Raw genomic sequence first — 19,757 nt, forward strand, 5'->3', positions numbered from 1 at the left:
TTTGGAGATACCGGTATGGAAGTGGGAGGAGCTAACGATGGATTTGATAACCAAACTTCCTAAAACAAAGAAAGGGCACGATACAATATGGGTAATCGTAGACCGACTCACAAAAAGCGCTCACTTTTTACCCATCAAAGAAGCTTACTCTTCCGAGAAAATGGCAGAAATTTATATGAACGAGATCATATCCCGTCATGGAGTGCCCGTGTCGATTGTCTCGGATCGGGACACTAGATTTACTTCTCGCTACTGGCGGAAGTTTCACGAGAGTGTGGGTACGAAGTTGCACATAAGTACCGCCTACCACCCTCAAACTGACGGCCAATCAGAAAGAACCATTCAAACGCTCGTTGATATGTTGAGGGCGTGTGCCTTAGATTTTGGGGGAAATTGGGACGACCAATTGCCACTGGTCGAATTTTCTTATAATAACAGTTACCATAGTGGTATTCAAATGGCACCTTACGAACTATTATACGGGAGAAAATGTAGGACTCCCGTATGTTGGGGCGAAGTGGGACAAGGGGAGCTTGCACCAAGTGATTTAATAGCAGTAACGAATGAAAAGATCGAAATGGTTAGAACAAGGTTAAAAGCAGCTCAAGATCGGCAAAAAGCTTATGCAGACAAGAGAAGGCGTCCTATCGAGTTTCAAGTTGGAGATTTTGTCTTGCTAAAGGTGTCCCCATGGAAGGGTATAATCCGTTTTCGCAAACGGGGAAAGTTAGGTCCTCGTTACATCGGGCCGTTTAAAATCTTAGCTCGGGTTGGAAGGGTTGCGTATCGACTAGAATTACCGCCTGCTTTAGACGGGATTCACCATACCTTCCACGTGTCACAATTGAGAAAGTGCCTTGCGGATGAGACAGCACTAGTACCTCTTGATGATATTGAGTTGGACGAAGGGTTAAATTATGTCGAAAGGCCCATAGCCATTAAGGATTTCAAGGTAAAGAATCTCCGCAACAAAGCTGTTAGACAAGTGTTGGTACAATGGCAGCACCGGAAGGGTTCGGATCTTACGTGGGAAGCAGAAGACGAGATGAGGAGGCACTATCCTTTTCTTTTCGGTATGTCAATATTTAAATTATGATCAGGTTTCGGGGACGAAACCTCCTTTAAGGGGGGTAGACTTGTAACGCCCCAAAAATGTTAGTAAGAAAATAAATATACAAAATAAATAAAGAATGTAACTTGGTTAATGAAACATGACCAAATGGTAGCTAATTAAGTGATAAAGTCTAACTTAAAACATATTATCAAAGTAGGAGGACTAAAGTGCAAATATTAAACAAATAGGGATTTAATTAGTAAAGGAAAAGAAAAACACCATGTCTGGTGTTGGGATCGATCGAACAAGGGCAGGGAGAGGGTGAATAACCCTAAACTCAAGAAATCAAGAATTGAAGCTAAAATCGCAAGGAAAATTCGATGCATGAGCCCTTCTTTGCGAAAATCTAACCCTAATTATTGAAGTGGTAAGTCTAATTTGCTGAATTTGTGAATTGTTGGAAAGGGGGTAAAACCCAATCTCGATTCCTTGTGTAAATTGTGATAAATCTGAGTTAAAACTTGCTTTTAGAACAAGAATCATGCTTGAATTTAGGATTGTATGAAAAATGTAGTGAAAACCCACTTTGTAAAGATTATGTTACTAATAGAAGGTTCATAAGGAATATGATCATGTTTTAGTTGATATGTGAAATTGTTGTGATGCTTGAATGCTAGATAAACTGAATTTAGAATGGGAATTTTGGGAATTTAGAGGAAGGTGATTTTTGTGTGGTGATAAGCTAGTAGGAACATGCTTAATAGACTTGTACCTTGAATCTTAAATATGATGCCTACCAAGTGTTTGATGAAATGCATAAAAGATGAATGTAGATGAAAATAGTAGAAAGAATTGATAAACTAAGTGAAAGAATGAATGTTCTAATGTAGGCGTGAAAGAAGAAGGTACAAGCACTAAGCAAGCGGAAGGAGCACAAGATCGAGGTATGTTTCGTTTTATACGAATCTTTATTATATTTCCCATTCATTTTAATTTTAATGTAAAGCTATCCTTGTATAACGAACGTGACAATGTAGTAAGTAAGCGACAAATCCCTTGTGGATTTGGGTATGTTAACGAAAGTAATGTTGGGTTATGCTAAACCCAATTTCACGGGTTGAAGGTGTATGCTTAACTCTCTATGAGAGTGTTTATGCTAAACCCAATTTCACGGGTTGAAGGTGTATGCTTAACTCTCTATGAGAGTGTTTATGCTAAACCCAATTTCACGGGTTGAATGCGTATGCTTAACTCTCTACGAGAGTGTTTATGCTAAACCCAATTACACGGGTCGAATGTGTATGTCAAACTCTCTACGAGAGTGGTTATGCCTAACCCAATTATTGGGTTGTTGTATGCTTAAGAATAAGAAGGTTTTATATGGACAAAGCTAAAATGAAAGTTTGTGATTTTCTATGAAGATAACTAACTTTTTAAATTGTGAATGTTAATGTAGGTAAAGCACCTCTATAGGCGATATGGAGATATGGAACGAGCACATGTTCAAGCCTTATAATACCAAGCGCTTCCGCAACTTATTTGCATGCTTTTTGGGTTCTTGTTTTGTTACTTGGTTAAACTTTGTTGAATCGTTTTAGGTTTGAAAACTAGTTATTTTCGTTGGTATGGTTTTATGTAAATTGGGTCGTATGTAAACGTTGTACGTCGTGTCAAAACAGGGGGTATGTCCGTTTTGCAAACGGGTCATGCCCAATTTTTGTAAAAATTTTCTTTAAGTGTTAAAGTGGTATTTTAATTGTCCGAAAAATCTTGTTTTGTAACACCTCGAATTTTTGTGTCCAATGATGTGTTAACACGTGTCATTTGTTTACACGTGGCATCTATAATAAATAAAGGACTAATTTTGACAAACCTTGAAAGTATATAAATTCGAGGGTTATAAATGTCAACAAGGGTAAATATACTGTATAGTATCCCTAAATAATGCTTAAACCTTCAAACGAATAAATTATAGATCGTACAAAAACAAAACGCGGAAGAAAGTGAGAGATTACAAACTACAGGGGTTAACTGTGTCAACATGTTTAATAATACCTCTGAGTGACCCTTTAACGTTCCAAAGACTTTGTAACGGTATTATACCCTCACTAAAATAATATATATGAATTTCGCGAAGTTTCGATATGAAACGAGAAAGATACGATCGAATTTGTAGAAGAAGGGTTAAAAGCGTCAACAGTGAAAGTTAAAGCTTTCCAATATAATTAATAAATAAACCGGGGACTTTATAATGCGGGTAATTAACACGAGGCCCCTATCGGTAAATAACCGAGGGCCAAACCGCAAAGTTACCCCTTCAAAACCGAAAGGTCAGGTGAATCATTACGAAAGATTTCGTTATTAATGGCCAGATTCTGTAATCATTACAAAAAGATTTAAAAATCCTGAAATCTTAACCTTAGGCGACCCGCGTGAAGGTTAAGGATTAGTTGAGGCGGGCCGCGAGCCTCTTAAATAACACGTCTGTTATATGAACTTTAGGCGACCCGCATTAAAATGCATGGGAACTCCCATGCGGGCCGCGTAAAGTGCCCAGATGCAGAAAGTTGTAGTTTTCTTGACTTTTGGAGCCTTTGAATGATCAAACACCAATGTATGAGGCATGGGCACCCTACACTTGACCCATAACTTCAGGGGACACCTACCCATCACCCTTGACCTGTTGTAGTGCTTGTAATGATCATGCTTGCTTGACATTGGCTATAAATAGCCAAGTTTGGCACATAACATTCACACAACTCAAACATACACCTCTGATCATTCTAAGGAGCTCCCAAGCATTCTCTTCTGCTCTATAATCAAGAAGCAACTTCTGTAAGTCGTTCATAACCCTTTTGGTTTCGCATTTCCATAGTTATAGCTCATAAACGCAACCGTCGTAACTAACGGTTGTCATTACAATAACTCGCAAATGATTCAGTCTTATGACGAATCAAAAAGGGTTATGAGTTGGTATTTATGTGGGTATTAAACCTCTAAAATGGTTCCCCCTGATCACCACTCTAACTATGTCAAATGTCGAGTCAAACGTGCGGTTAAAAAGTCAACAGAAAGCTATTTTAGCGATTTATGCATAATCTGTAATGTATATGTTATGGAACCTGTTTTGACAATCATAAAACATGATAATAAGTATATAAACCTGTTTGCGCTCGTTTGAATCGATCATTTACTATATAGAACCGGTTCGGAGCCGAATGTCGCAAAAGTTTGACTTTTGCTTTGACTTCAGTTCTGACCCGTTTTAGTGAGGTATAAATATACCTTAGGACTCTCTTAGGACCAGGTCACATGTTGGTATAAGCCTCTGTGGTCGGTTCATGAGTTATCCGAGTCTTTTACGCAATTCCGTCATTCGCCTAAAAGTTGACCGTAACGGCCTTTTAAAATTAAAACGAGTATTTCGGACACGTGAACGGACCAAAACCTTGCTTGTTAAATTATAAGCATGTCCCTAAAGTTTCACGTCAATCCGAGGTCTAGAATGAGAGTTATGCTAAAAGGCGCACTTTTAAGAAAGTTTTGTAGTTAACGGCGCGATTAGCATAACGCCCATCTAACCCAAGTTTTCGTCACCAAAACTTTTACCCACTGTGGTAAAATAATATTTTGGGAATTTTAAAGATTTTTAATAATTTTTACCTTGCTCATAACCTGCGGTTATGGCTACGGTTCGGTAAATACCGAATATGCCCTTTTTGGCCAAAACGGGAGTTCTACAAGGTCTTTTGACCCGATTCTAGTTGCTACTGGTTTTAAATAATAAATAAAGTATTTTAAGCTTTATAAACTGTTCGGGAAACTCAGATTTCTTGTAGAACTCGAAAATCCCTTTTAAAGTCTTTAAAATGACCGAAAAGCCCCTACGGGGCATAATATTAACTTAAACTCGTTACGGGCATTACGGAAGGTATCCTACTGATACCACAACCCATTTAAGGCATATTGACTTAGGAAATAAGCGTACGACTCTCATGGTTAACCGTTTCGCCTATTGCGCGCGCGGTTCGGCCTATGAAACTAGTTTTCATACATTAGCCGATACGGGTCAAAATATATTATTTGAACCCCAAAATCCAGAGTATGAACTATAAACCCATATGAAACAAGTCTCTGAACTTGTTGGGTCCAAATCATACTCCATTCTCGGTTTTCGCCTTTCCGTGCGAATTAACCATATCTATATATCGGAATCAACCGGTTTAAGCTACGGCTAATACAAGGACCGTTAGGATTCTAAGAGGTTAATTAAAACCTTCGTTCCAGATTAGGAGCCCCAGTAAAAGCTATCGGTGACTTGATCTAAATTAAGGATTAATACTTGCAAAGGTAAATACTTTAACTTATTTCCCCTATATGGGCTTGGGTTACGGTATATTAATACCGCTTGATTGAGCATTATATAATTCCATCGCTTAGGTGGTTAATTGATTAAATATGATCGGCTCATTTAAACAGTTTTGTTGCTTATAAGCCTTTGGGGGGTTTAATGACCGTTGTCCCGGATATCCTTGGCATCATTTTACGAAATGGCCACGACCATCGACATCCCGGTGTAGGCGTACACCCGGTATAAAGTGTCGACATTAAATTTAAAAGACGTAGCCGTTGGTTTTTATACTACGGTTTTACGCAAACGTGGTGTGTCTATAAATCTTTAACCCGGCACGACCCGGGCTACTGAACGCATAAAAGAACATGTAAAACGTTCACAAGATCATTATGAATTTTCCCAAGTTATAAAAGAGTTTGTGCCTTGTGCATTCAAATCAATTTAATAAACATTTTCAAATGTGTCAGTTGAATGTATTTACCAGTGTAAACTGACGTATTTTCCCCAAAAAGATTAAGTGCAGGTACCTAAACGTAATTGGCTGGTATTAGCTCCCTAGCGTCGGGATAAGCCTCGCAAGCTTGATTGCAGTATCTAATGGAACAATACTTTACCTTTATTTACGATCCGCTGTGGATATATTCAACCCTGTAATACATTTTGATATTACAATCAGAGGTTGAAATTTATATATTTATCTTATGCTTCCGCTGTGCATTATATAATTGTGTGGTTTGACTATATTGTTGCCAACATCGTCACGGTAATCCCCCACCGGGCCCACCGGTGAGACACGTGGAAATCGGGGTGTGACAGGTTGGTATCAGAGCCAACATTGAGTGAATTAAACACTACCCTATTGTGTTTAATCTCAGTGACACAATTGCACACACTTGAGTCTAGACCATAACTTAGGACAAATTCGGATTATTACTCCTTTTTGTCTTTATGTTCGATTTGATTTTTAATAAGTTTTGGAGCAGGAAAATGCCACCTGTTATATTCCGAGGAAGAGGAAGGGGACGTAGAGGCCGAGGAGAAATCGTGACACATCACGATCAAGAAGCTGGACCAACTGGTACAAGACATCCTTCGATGACACGGAGCGAAGAGCCACAACGACGAAGAGATCTTTACGAACCAGCGAGGCATTCCACTTCGCACAGCTCGACGCCATCCTACCGGCACTCCTTTGGGCCAGATTCAGAAAATAATCCCAACAACCCACAACCTTCCTTCATACCTCTACAACGTTCGGTATCGCACCGAAACTACGACGACCCTACTCCGTACTACATAGGTCAGTTTAATCCGGCTGACTACATACAGGAACCTTCAGGTTTTGTTCCACTAGGGCCACAAGACCATTTTTCTGAAGATCCCATGGAGGAAGATGAGGATCCAACTGAACCAGCTCGTGGTACGCCCACGCATCCGATAGAAGTATCTGATGGATCTTCATATCATGGTCCGCAGTATCAAGGCCCAGACAGCTTTATGGCCTTGTTTGACCGACATGAGTGGTACAACACACCATCTCATCAGACATCGCAACCGAGACATCCACAGGATCCCTCTGAGGATTCACGCTTTGAGGCAGTTACGCCACCACCTCCGCCACCGGCACAACCAGTAATACCTGATCCGCCGAGGCGTAGGAGGACCAATGCTCGTATGTCTACACGAGGAGGAGGGGGTATCCACTTCAGCACTCCTCGACATTCTAGTAGTAGCCACTATCCGCCGCTACAAGAAGAAGGACCTTCAAGTCCTATACAGGAGGCGAACTCCGCACCAGCTGCACGAAATTCGCCACCATTTGGGTATGACCAACCCATACCAGCTTACACAGGTCCAACGGCTTACAACCCGTTTGAACCATCACAAGCCCAATACAACTACGGCTATGAGCGCGACCCATACGTGGTGTCGGCAAGATATAATGCGCGCTACCCTGACGGAGCACATGGAAACATGGGACCACCGGACTACTCAGCTCATGGGTATCCAATACCTCCCAGACCTCCAGTTCCGCATCAAGCGCCACAACCACGATTCTCTCCTCCTGAACAGGAAGAAATACTCCATCGACTAGATCGTGTGGAGAGAGAGTTCGAGGAAGAAAAGAAAAGCCACCGAGGATTTCTCAAGGGCTTGGCGAACCTACTAAAGGGCAAAAAGAAGAAACGTGACCACTAGCCCTTAATAATAGTACTACTGTAATTTCTACTTTGAAATAAGTCCCTGCGTGGACAACTTATCGTATTTCAGTCCCTACGTGGACTTATCTTTAGTCCTTGCATGGACACCTATCCTGTATTAGTCCCTGCGTGGACTTGTCACTTATTTTAAAACCTCTATGGAGGTATGTACTATTTAAAAGACCCGTTTAGGGCAATATGAAATTGTATTTGAGATTTTGGAATGTATGTTATGAGTTTTGTTTTAATATATATAAAATAAATCAAAACCATTCCTTTTATATTGATCTGCCTAAATAAAGAATCTTAAAAGGGTGAAACCTAGCTTGGGGTCTTTTAAGATCTAGTCAAGATGGTACGACCTAACTGAAAAGATTCTGATTCCCTGTTAACCTCTGTACGCATGTTAACATTCATGGCAGATGTGATTCGTTATAATCACGCACATCATTCCTATACAATAATCCTTTAAGGATTTCAAAACCCAACTAAATGATATATAAATCGTGGGTTAAATCACCAATGAAGGTGATCAATATTATAAAGACATCCATTAGTGATGCAATGCCTACGGGCCAGTATTATAAAGACATCCATTAGTGATGCAATGCCTACGGGCCAGTATTATTAAAACATCCATTAGTGATGCAGTGCCTACGGGCCAGAATTATTAAAACATCCATTAGTGATGCAGTGCCTACGGGCCAGAATTATTAAAACATCCATTAGTGATGCAGTGCCTACGGGCCAGAATTATTAAAACATCCATTAGTGATGCAGTGCCTACGGGCCAGAATTATTAAAACATCCATTAGTGATGTAGTGCCTACGGGCCAATATTATTAAAACATCCATTAGTGATGTAGTGCCTACGGGCCAACCATATTAAGACATCCATTAGAGATGTAGTGCCTATGGGCCATAATAATTGTCTTATAAAGACAAAAGGCAGTGGTAGTCTATGACTCTCTGTCAGAAAGAGATAAAAGAACTACGGTTCGACTCTCTATGCCTTTGATTCTCTGAAATCTCGGCTAACATTATAAAACATCATCATGATTAGGCTTTACGCCGCCAGTACTGTTTATATAGTTAAAATAGGATATATTCAAATCCTAATAATTAATGAAATAAAAAGTTAACCAAATATGGTCTCTGTACCATGGTTGACAAATTGTCATAAAAGACAATCATATAATAATCTCCTAAATTAAAATTTTGTTATCTTCTGTAACAGATTCAAGTTACAATGGCGGATCCCGATGGAGAGAACAGCCACACAAACGAAGATGACTATGACAATGCGTCAGTGCATTTGACAGGCGCACAACTGAAGGCTCTGATTGACAATGCTGTCCAGGCAGCTATTGATCGTCAAAATACTGAGTCTCAAGGCAGAACTGTGTCAAAACCACCCTCTAAACCAAAGACACACTCCAAACCACCCTCTGAACCCAAGAAAGATGACGACAAGCACTCGTCTACTGAGCACAGCGTTCATCGCGATAGAGAATATACTGATGCGTCTAGTGCTAAGGGTTGCACCTACAAATACTTTGTATCATGTAAGCCCCGTGAATTTACGGGGGAAAAAGGTGCGGTTGATTGTATCACCTGGCTGGACGAGATGGACACGATTGTGGACATCAGCGGGTGCGCTGAGAGGGACGTGGTTAAGTTTGTGTCCCAGTCATTCAAGGGTGAGGCCCTGGCGTGGTGGAGAGCTCTGGTGCAGGCTTCAGGTAAGTCTGCCTTATACAAAATGTCATGGGGGGAGTTTATTACCCTCATAAAAGAAAACTACTGCCCTCAGCACGAGGTCGAGAAGATTGAGGCAGATTTTGTCTCACTAGTGATGACAAACCTGGATTGTCAAGCATATCTGACAAGTTTTAACACTATGTCACGCCTGGTGCCATATCTCGTGACACCAGAACCTAGAAGGATTGCCCGTTTCATTGGGGGCTTAGAGCCGGCGATCAAAGCTAGCGTAAAGGCCTCTAGGCCGACGACCTTCAGGTCAGTTACTGACCTCTCCTTGTCTCTTACACTTGATGCTGTCCGTCTGAGGGCACAAAGGAGCAAGGAGGCTGAAAAGCGAAAACGTGAGGATGATACCTCACGAAAGTCTGGGAAAAAGCACCGTGGAAACGGTGAAGGCAAGAGAGGGTCGGAGGCAAAGAAGGAGGGGCAAGCTGATGGAAGACCTCACTGCAAGGTCTGCAAGAAACCTCACTCCGGGAAGTGTAGGTTTGCGTCTGGTTCACAGTCGCAACAAAGGACTCCACCCTGTGGGCTATGCAAGTCCAAGGATCATAAGACAGTGGAGTGCAAAAAGATAAAGGATGCAACCTGCTTTAATTGTAACGAAAAGGGGCACATAAAGAGTAATTGCCCGAAGTATGCCAAGAAGGCGGAAGAGACGAAGAAGTCGAATGCGAGAGTTTTTCGCTTGGATGCAAAGGAAGTGGTTAAGGACGACAATGTGCTTACAGGTACTTTTCTCGTAAATAATATATTTGCAAGAGTACTGTTCGATTCTGGCGCTGATAAATCCTTTGTAGACCAGAAATTTTGCCAACTACTAAATATGCCAATCAAAACCCTTGACGTGAAATACGAAGTAGAGTTAGCAGACGGCACGATAGAAACCGTCTCTACTGTTCTAGAAGGATGTGAAATATCCATTAGGAACCATTCTTTTCCTTTATCTCTACTTCCCTTCAAATTGGCGGGTTTTGATATCGTGCTAGGCATGGACTGGTTATCCCATAACCAGGCCCAAATTATTTGCGGTAAAAGGCAAATAGTTTTAAAAACTCCGAGTGGTGAATCTCTTACCATTCGAGGTGATACGCATTACGGATTGCCCGAAGACGTATCTATGCTGAAAGCTTCAAGGTGTTTGAACAGAGGCTGTGTAATTTACATGGCTCAGGTGATAATTGAAGAACCAAAGCCGAAGATCGAGGATCTTCCTATCATTTCTGAATACCCCGAGGTTTTTCCTGAAGAACTACCTGGTTTGCCACCAGATAGACAAGTGGAGTTCAGAATTGACATCATTCCTGGAGCAGCTCCGATAGCAAGAGCACCTTACAGACTAGCGCCAACGGAAATGAAAGAACTGAGGACCCAGTTGGATGAACTGCTGGCGAAAGGTTTTATCAGACCTAGTTCATCTCCCTGGGGAGCTCCTGTCCTATTTGTAAAGAAGAAGGACGGATCGATGCGGTTGTGCATCGACTATAGAGAGCTGAATAAAGTTACCATAAAGAATAGATATCCTTTACCAAGGATCGATGATCTATTCGATCAGCTGCAAGGAGCAAGCTACTTCTCCAAGATCGACTTAAGGTCGGGTTATCATCAACTAAGGGTCAGAGATGAAGATGTACACAAGACTGCATTTAGGACTCGCTATGGTCATTACGAGTTTCTAGTGATGCCTTTTGGGCTCACAAATGCACCGGCTGCGTTCATGGATCTCATGAATCGCGTTTGCAAGCCATACTTGGACAAATTCGTCATAGTCTTCATCGACGATATCCTTATATATTCCAAGAATCAAGATGACCACGAGAAGCACCTCCGTTGCATTCTCGAATTACTACAGCGTGAGAAACTCTACGCCAAATTCTCGAAATGTGAATTCTGGCTACGAGAAGTTCAATTCTTAGGGCACGTTGTGAGTGAGCGTGGTATCCAAGTGGATCCCGCTAAGGTAGAGGCGGTCATGAACTGGCAAGAGCCAAAGACGCCTACCGAAATCCGTAGCTTCCTGGGGTTAGCAGGATACTACCGGAGATTTATCGAAAATTTTTCAAGGATTGCTGCACCCTTGACTTCTTTGACCAAGAAGAAAGAAAAGTACATTTGGGGCCCAAAGCAGCAAGAGTCCTTCGAAATACTGAAGCAGAAGCTAAGCAACGCTCCTGTGTTAACCTTACCTGAGGGTACAGATGAATTCGTAGTTTACTGCGATGCATCACACACAGGCATGGGGTGTGTGCTTATGCAGAAGGGCAAGGTGATTGCCTATGCTTCAAGGCAATTAAAGGTGCATGAAAAGAATTACACCACCCATGATTTGGAGTTGGGTGCCGTTGTATTTGCACTGAAGTTGTGGAGGCATTACCTTTATGGTATTAAATTTGTGATTTATTCTGATCACAAAAGCCTCCAGCACCTGTTCAACCAGAAGGAGTTGAACATGAGACAGCGCCGTTGGATGGAAACCCTGAATGATTATGACTGTGAAATCAGGTACCATCCCGGCAAGGCGAATGTAGTCGCCGATGCATTGAGCAGGAAAGAAAGGGTAAAACCCATTCGAATCAATGCCAAGAGCATTGAAGTTAAAAATAATTTGATGGAAAGGATATTAGCTGCGCAGCGTGAGGCTGTGTTGGAAGCTAATTATCCAAATGAAAAACTGGGAGTAACTGAGGAGCAGTTGACTCTTAGCAAGGATGGAATCCTAAGACTGAATGGACGTATATGGGTTCCAGTTTATGGAGGACTACGTGATGTTGTTCTCCAGGAAGCCCATAGTTCCAAATACTCAGTCCATCCTGGTGCTGATAAAATGTACCAAGACTTAAAGGCAAATTATTGGTGGATAGGCTTGAAAAAGTCTGTAGCCGCCCATGTAGCAAAGTGCTTGACTTGTGCTCAAGTCAAAGCCGAGCACCAAAAGCCGTCTGGCTTGCTACAACAGCCTGAGCTTCCCGAGTGGAAGTGGGAATGCGTAACTATGGACTTCATAACCAAGTTACCCAAAACCAGGAAAGGAAACGATACAATATGGGTCATAGTTGATAGGCTGACTAAATCAGCTCATTTTCTATCCATCAAGGAGACGTATAGCTCCGATATGTTAGCCCAACTATATGTTGATAAGATTGTAGCCTTACACGGCATACCTGTGTCTATTATCTCCGACAGGGATACTAGATACACATCTCACTTCTGGAAAAGTTTCCAGCAATCTTTGGGCACGCGTTTAAACTTTAGTACGGCTTACCATCCACAGACGGACGGTCAAAGTGAGCGTACTATCCAAACGCTAGAAGACATGCTTCGTGCATGTGCGATCGATTTAGGTGGTAACTGGGATAAAAACCTACCCCTGATCGAATTCTCCTACAATAATAGCTACCACACCAGCATAAAGGCTGCGCCTTTTGAGGCATTATATGGTAGGAAATGCAGATCGCCTGTTTGTTGGGCGGAAGTAGGAGAGGTCCAATTATCGGGACCAGAGATTGTTTTCCAGACAACGGACAAGATTGTCCAGATCCGGGAACGTCTCAAGGCTGCCCGCGATAGGCAGAAGAGCTACGCTGATCCAAAGCGTAAGGATTTTCACTTCGAAGTGGGTGAAAAAGTATTACTTAAGGTGTCACCCTGGAAGGGGGTGATGCGCTTCGGCAAGAAGGGCAAGCTGAGTCCGAGATACATAGGGCCTTTTGAGGTCATTGAACGAGTCGGATCAGTTGCCTATAAACTAAACTTGCCTGAAGAGCTCAATGGAATTCACAATGTGTTCCACATCTGCAATCTCAAAAAGTGCTTCGCCGACGAGTCGTTGGTGATTCCCCACACAGATGTGCATATAGATGAGAGCTTAAAGTTTATAGAAAAACCCTTGTCGATTGAGGATCGACAGGTGAAGAAGCTTCGCAGAAAGCACGTACCGATTGTAAAAGTCAAATGGGATGCTCGTAGAGGTCCTGAATATACGTGGGAAGTCGAAGCTACAATGAAAGAAAAATACCCCTATTTATTTGAGTAAATCTCGGGTCGAGATTTATTTTAAGGGGGTGAGGATGTAACACCTCGAATTTTTGTGTCCAATGATGTGTTAACACGTGTCATTTGTTTACACGTGGCATCTATAATAAATAAAGGACTAATTTTGACAAACCTTGAAAGTATATAAATTCGAGGGTTATAAATGTCAACAAGGGTAAATATACTGTATAGTATCCCTAAATAATGCTTAAACCTTCAAACGAATAAATTATAGATCGTACAAAAACAAAACGCGGAAGAAAGTGAGAGATTACAAACTACAGGGGTTAACTGTGTCAACATGTTTAATAATACCTCTGAGTGACCCTTTAACGTTCCAAAGACTTTGTAACGGTATTATACCCTCACTAAAATAATATATATGAATTTCGCGAAGTTTCGATATGAAACGAGAAAGATACGATCGAATTTGTAGAAGAAGGGTTAAAAGCGTCAACAGTGAAAGTTAAAGCTTTCCAATATAATTAATAAATAAACCGGGGACTTTATAATGCGGGTAATTAACACGAGGCCCCTATCGGTAAATAACCGAGGGCCAAACCGCAAAGTTACCCCTTCAAAACCGAAAGGTCAGGTGAATCATTACGAAAGATTTCGTTATTAATGGCCAGATTCTGTAATCATTACAAAAAGATTTAAAAATCCTGAAATCTTAACCTTAGGCGACCCGCGTGAAGGTTAAGGATTAGTTGAGGCGGGCCGCGAGCCTCTTAAATAACACGTCTGTTATATGAACTTTAGGCGACCCGCATTAAAATGCATGGGAACTCCCATGCGGGCCGCGTAAAGTGCCCAGATGCAGAAAGTTGTAGTTTTCTTGACTTTTGGAGCCTTTGAATGATCAAACACCAATGTATGAGGCATGGGCACCCTACACTTGACCCATAACTTCAGGGGACACCTACCCATCACCCTTGACCTGTTGTAGTGCTTGTAATGATCATGCTTGCTTGACATTGGCTATAAGTAGCCAAGTTTGGCACATAACATTCACACAACTCAAACATACACCTCTGATCATTCTAAGGAGCTCCCAAGCATTCTCTTCTGCTCTATAATCAAGAAGCAACTTCTGTAAGTCGTTCATAACCCTTTTGGTTTCGCATTTCCATAGTTATAGCTCATAAACGCAACCGTCGTAACTAACGGTTGTCATTACAATAACTCGCAAATGATTCAGTCTTATGACGAATCAAAAATGGTTATGAGTTGGTATTTATGTGGGTATTAAACCTCTAAAATGGTTCCCCCTGATCACCACTCTAACTATGTCAAATGTCGAGTCAAACGTGCGGTTAAAAAGTCAACAGAAAGCTATTTTAGCGATTTATGCATAATCTGTAATGTATATGTTATGGAACCTGTTTTGACAATCATAAAACATGATAATAAGTATATAAACCTGTTTGCGCTCGTTTGAATCGATCATTTACTATATAGAACCGGTTCGGAGCCGAATGTCGCAAAAGTTTGACTTTTGCTTTGACTTCAGTTCTGACCCGTTTTAGTGAGGTATAAATATACCTTAGGACTCTCTTAGGACCAGGTCACATGTTGGTATAAGCCTCTGTGGTCGGTTCATGAGTTATCCGAGTCTTTTACGCAATTCCGTCATTCGCCAAAAAGTTGACCGTAACGGCCTTTTAAAATTAAAACGAGTATTTCGGACACGTGAACGGACCAAAACCTTGCTTGTTAAATTATAAGCATGTCCCTAAAGTTTCACGTCAATCCGAGGTCTAGAATGAGAGTTATGCTAAAAGGCGCACTTTTAAGAAAGTTTTGTAGTTAACGGCGCGATTAGCATAACGCCCATCTAACCCAAGTTTTCGTCACCAAAACTTTTACCCACTGTGGTAAAATAATATTTTGGGAATTTTAAAGATTTTTAATAATTTTTACCTTGCTCATAACCTGCGGTTATGGCTACGGTTCGGTAAATACCGAATATGCCCTTTTTGGCCAAAACGGGAGTTCTACAAGGTCTTTTGACCCGATTCCAGTTGCTACTGGTTTTAAATAATAAATAAAGTATTTTAAGCTTTATAAACTGTTCGGGAAACTCAGATTTCCTGTAGAACTCGAAAATCCCTTTTAAAGTCTTTAAAATGACCGAAAAGCCCCTACGGGGCATAATATTAACTTAAACTCGTTACGGGCATTACGGAAGGTATCCTACTGATACCACAACCCATTTAAGGCATATTGACTTAGGAAATAAGCGTACGACTCTCATGGTTAACCGTTTCGCCTATTGCGCGCGCGGTTCGGCCTATGAAACTAGTTTTCATACATTAGCCGATACGGGTCAAAATATATTATTTGAACCCCAAAATCCAGAGTATGAACTATAAACCCATATGAAACAAGTCTCTGAACTTGTTGGGTCCAAATCATACTCCATTCTCGGTTTTCGCCTTTCCGTGCGAATTAACCATATCTATATATCGGAATCAACCGGTTTAAGCTACGGCTAATACAAGGACCGTTAGGATTCTAAGAGGTTAATTAAAACCTTCGTTCCAGATTAGGAGCCCCAGTAAAAGCTATCGGTGACTTGATCTAAATTAAGGATTAATACTTGCAAAGGTAAATACTTTAACTTATTTCCCCTATATGGGCTTGGGTTACGGTATATTAATACCGCTTGATTGAGCATTATATAATTCCATCGCTTAGGTGGTTAATTGATTAAATATGATCGGCTCATTTAAACAGTTTTGTTGCTTATAAGCCTTTGGGGGGTTTAATGACCGTTGTCCCGGATATCCTTGGCATCATTTTACGAAATGGCCACGACCATCGACATCCCGGTGTAGGCGTACACCCGGTATAAAGTGTCGACATTAAATTTAAAAGACGTAGCCGTTGGTTTTTATACTACGGTTTTACACAAACGTGGTGTGTCTATAAATCTTTAACCCGGCACGACCCGGGCTACTGAACGCATAAAAGAACATGTAAAACGTTCACAAGATCATTATGAATTTTCCCAAGTTATAAAAGAGTTTGTGCCTTGTGCATTCAAATCAATTTAATAAACATTTTCAAATGTGTCAGTTGAATGTATTTACCAGTGTAAACTGACGTATTTTCCCCAAAAAGATTAAGTGCAGGTACCTAAACGTAATTGGCTGGTATTAGCTCCCTAGCGTCGGGATAAGCCTCGCAAGCTTGATTGCAGTATCTAATGGAACAATACTTTACCTTTATTTACGATCCGCTGTGGATATATTCAACCCTGTAATACATTTTGATATTACAATCAGAGGTTGAAATTTATATATTTATCTTATGCTTCCGCTGTGCATTATATAATTGTGTGGTTTGACTATATTGTTGCCAACATCGTCACGGTAATCCCCCACCGGGCCCACCGGTGAGACACGTGGAAATCGGGGTGTGACATGTTTATATAAGTAAACTATTGTTTTAGAAAAAAAGCGGTCCTTACAAATAAAGTAGGGTTTATCCCTATGAAAATGTGTGTAATGAAAACTTGGGATTTTCCCATGTGTTTAATATTATAAATGCGTGGTATTTTACTGTGATAAAATATTTCCTAACTATGATCCTGATGTAATTTCGCTGCCAAAATAATAAACACCAATACCACCGAAACTGGTCGCGGCCGTCCGTTCCCGGGTAATTAGGGGACGGTGGTTGCGACAGTAGTTGTCTTGGCGGCTTGCACGAAATCAGCAACACAATCAGGTAACGCGCATATATATTTCTTGATTGTGATTTCGGGAGTTGAGATTTGGCCAGGACAAATGATGCTAAGCTGCTTAAAGTGAGCAGTAAGACCAGTATTGTCTCCACCTTCTTGCTTAATGTTCCAAAACTCGTCCTCCAGCTTCTGGAGCTCATGCGGAGGGCATAATTCTTTCATCATGATTTCCTTCAATTCCTCCCAAGTAAGCCCACAGGCTGCGTCGTTCCCTCGCCTGTTCCTTTCGGCGGTCCACCAATCCAGAGCCCTGGACTGGAAAATGCCAGTTGCGTTGACAGTGCGGAGGTTATCGGGACCACCGCTTTGGCGAAGAGTGACTTCAATTGAATCGAACCACTAAAACATGGCAGTAGGCCCGTCTTCACCAGTGAAGTCTTTGGGGCCGCAGGCCTTAAACTGCTTGAAGCTAAAAGTAGCGTGGGGCGAGTCAGTCCTAGATTCCTCAGAGGACTTGCTACCGATTTCATTGATTTCGCTGACGATTTGCGGAATGATCTTAGCCATTTCCTTAGCGACTAGCGATGCGATGCGTTTGTCAGCGTGTTTGCGGCGGGTAGCGCGAGCAGTGTGAGATCCAAAGGACGACATTGTCTACAACAGACATCGTTACAGGACTCAGACACGATTCGATTATATTAGGTATAGTCTAGCGTATCACCAAAAGATACTTTATATAAAGCACAGGAACACGTCGTCATACAACACGTAGTCAGGTAGTCACATATCCACGTAAGCACATAAGCACGTAAGCACAGAAGCAGGTAGTCCACATAATCACATTTTCAACTACATTTTGCACGTATCCACTTACATATTTTACACGTGTTCACCTATCTTTCACAGCTGCGTAAAGCGATCGAGAGTTGTGAGTGCGAATAGCGAGTGGCGATTAGCATAGCGAGTGGTATAGCGTGTGAGAGTTCCGCGATTCGTTAGCATTTTGAGATAAATGGGCAGAGCGAGTTGTGTGTGTTTATCAAAGCGATGAGCGAAAATCGAAAAGTGAGTATGTAATACCCCGTGTTTAGAAAGTCAAAGTCAAAGTCAAGACTCAAGTCAAAGGAAGAATAGATTGCTAATTCCGATCTGTCACTCCTTGCTCAACTCCTGTTTGACTTCTTTGACTTGTAGTGAATTTATTTATTTTATCGCATTTTTTTATGTGGAGTACTTATTAATAATCGAGGTTTAATCGATGTTTATCGCTTATCACATTGCAATTGCAGTCGCAACCCGAATTATGCGTCCTGGATATTGTTTTACGAGTGTGTGCCTCTTATGTGTTACTTGTTCATGTTTATTTATGTTTGTGTTGTGGTGATTAATCGAAACGCAATCTCAACTCTATCGAAATCGAATCGCAGACGCTAATCGCAAGTTAATTATAGTGATTGTATGTTAGATATAGTAGTTGGGATTAATTCTATCGCAAATCGCTTAAACGTATCGCAAAACTCAACGCACGAAACAAAACGCTGAAACTCGAATCGTCGGAACCACTCGATCGAGTGACTGCTCGGTCGGATGGTCAACCGATCGGATTGCCATCCGATCAGACAGCCATCCGATCGGTGACCCACTCGATCCATTGCACTTTCCTTTTTGGGAAACCCTATAAATACCCTCCTGTCACATCATTATGATGTGACAGCTCTCTCTGCTCGACCAACCCGCTCAAGCTCTTCTTTCTCTCGATTTCTCGCGATTCTTGTAAGTTTTCAACCTAAATCTTGTACTTCTATGATCTACACACACTTCTTCATCATTCTCTCTTTCGAATCTTAACTTTTAACCGTGGAATCAATGGATTTGAGGTGTTCTAGGATGATGTCATCATGGAGTTCTTATGAACTTCAAGTTTTGGCTTTAATCCACCAAGAACAACTTAGATCTGGACGATTTCCACATGAATAAACAAAGATCTTGCTTAGGTCTGAACATATTCATGGTGAAAAGGATTGAAAGATGGTTTTCAAACCTTCTTTCAACTCTTTTACACTCAATGCACTCAAAACCGATAGAATCAGAGCTTGTTCTGATCTTCTACTCCTTCTTAGTGATGCGTTGGTTCATGATCCAGATTCTACCAAAGAGACAACCGATTCCGGGTTAAACATGAACAACCATCACGAACCAGTGAACGGGTCGGATCTGGGTGATTCCTGTTCGACCGGGTCATTAGGGTCTTGACGAGATTCTGTTGTTTAGCACGTTATCACACCGTCTCTATCAAAACTACAAACTACCAAAACAACCAAGTATCAAGACGATCAGGCCGTTGGGACAGATTACCGTCCAATCAGATTGCCATCCGATCGGATTGCCCTCCGATCGGACAGCCATTCGATCAGCTTGCACTTGGTCCCACACTTAAACTTTTTGTTCTAACTTTTCGAAGATCTAAACGTTAAACGGGTTACCGTCCAATCGGATTGCCATCCGATCGAACGACCATCCGATCGTGTGACGTTTGGGACTTCAACACTTAAACAATTTTCAACATGTTCAATGCATAGACAGTTCTAACGGATTGCCACCCGATCGGCAGACCATCTGATAGAGTGACAACACTGCTGTGAACTTGTTCTCTGAGAAATA

General features: G+C 41.4%; 1 long non-coding RNA gene across 1 annotated transcript; it reads left to right on the plus strand.

Annotated features, from left to right (window-relative positions):
• Positions 1-1,284: 1,284 nt before the first annotated feature.
• On the plus strand, positions 1,285-2,594 carry LOC110926990. Its single transcript, XR_002585460.2, has 3 exons — positions 1,285-1,481; positions 1,945-1,998; positions 2,511-2,594. It is a non-coding gene; the product is annotated as an uncharacterized LOC110926990 (long non-coding RNA).
• The last annotated feature ends 17,163 nt before the right edge of the window (positions 2,595-19,757 follow it).

This window comes from Helianthus annuus, chromosome 9 (assembly GCF_002127325.2).
Source record: "Helianthus annuus cultivar XRQ/B chromosome 9, HanXRQr2.0-SUNRISE, whole genome shotgun sequence".
NCBI classification, from domain to species: Eukaryota; Viridiplantae; Streptophyta; class Magnoliopsida; order Asterales; family Asteraceae; genus Helianthus; species Helianthus annuus.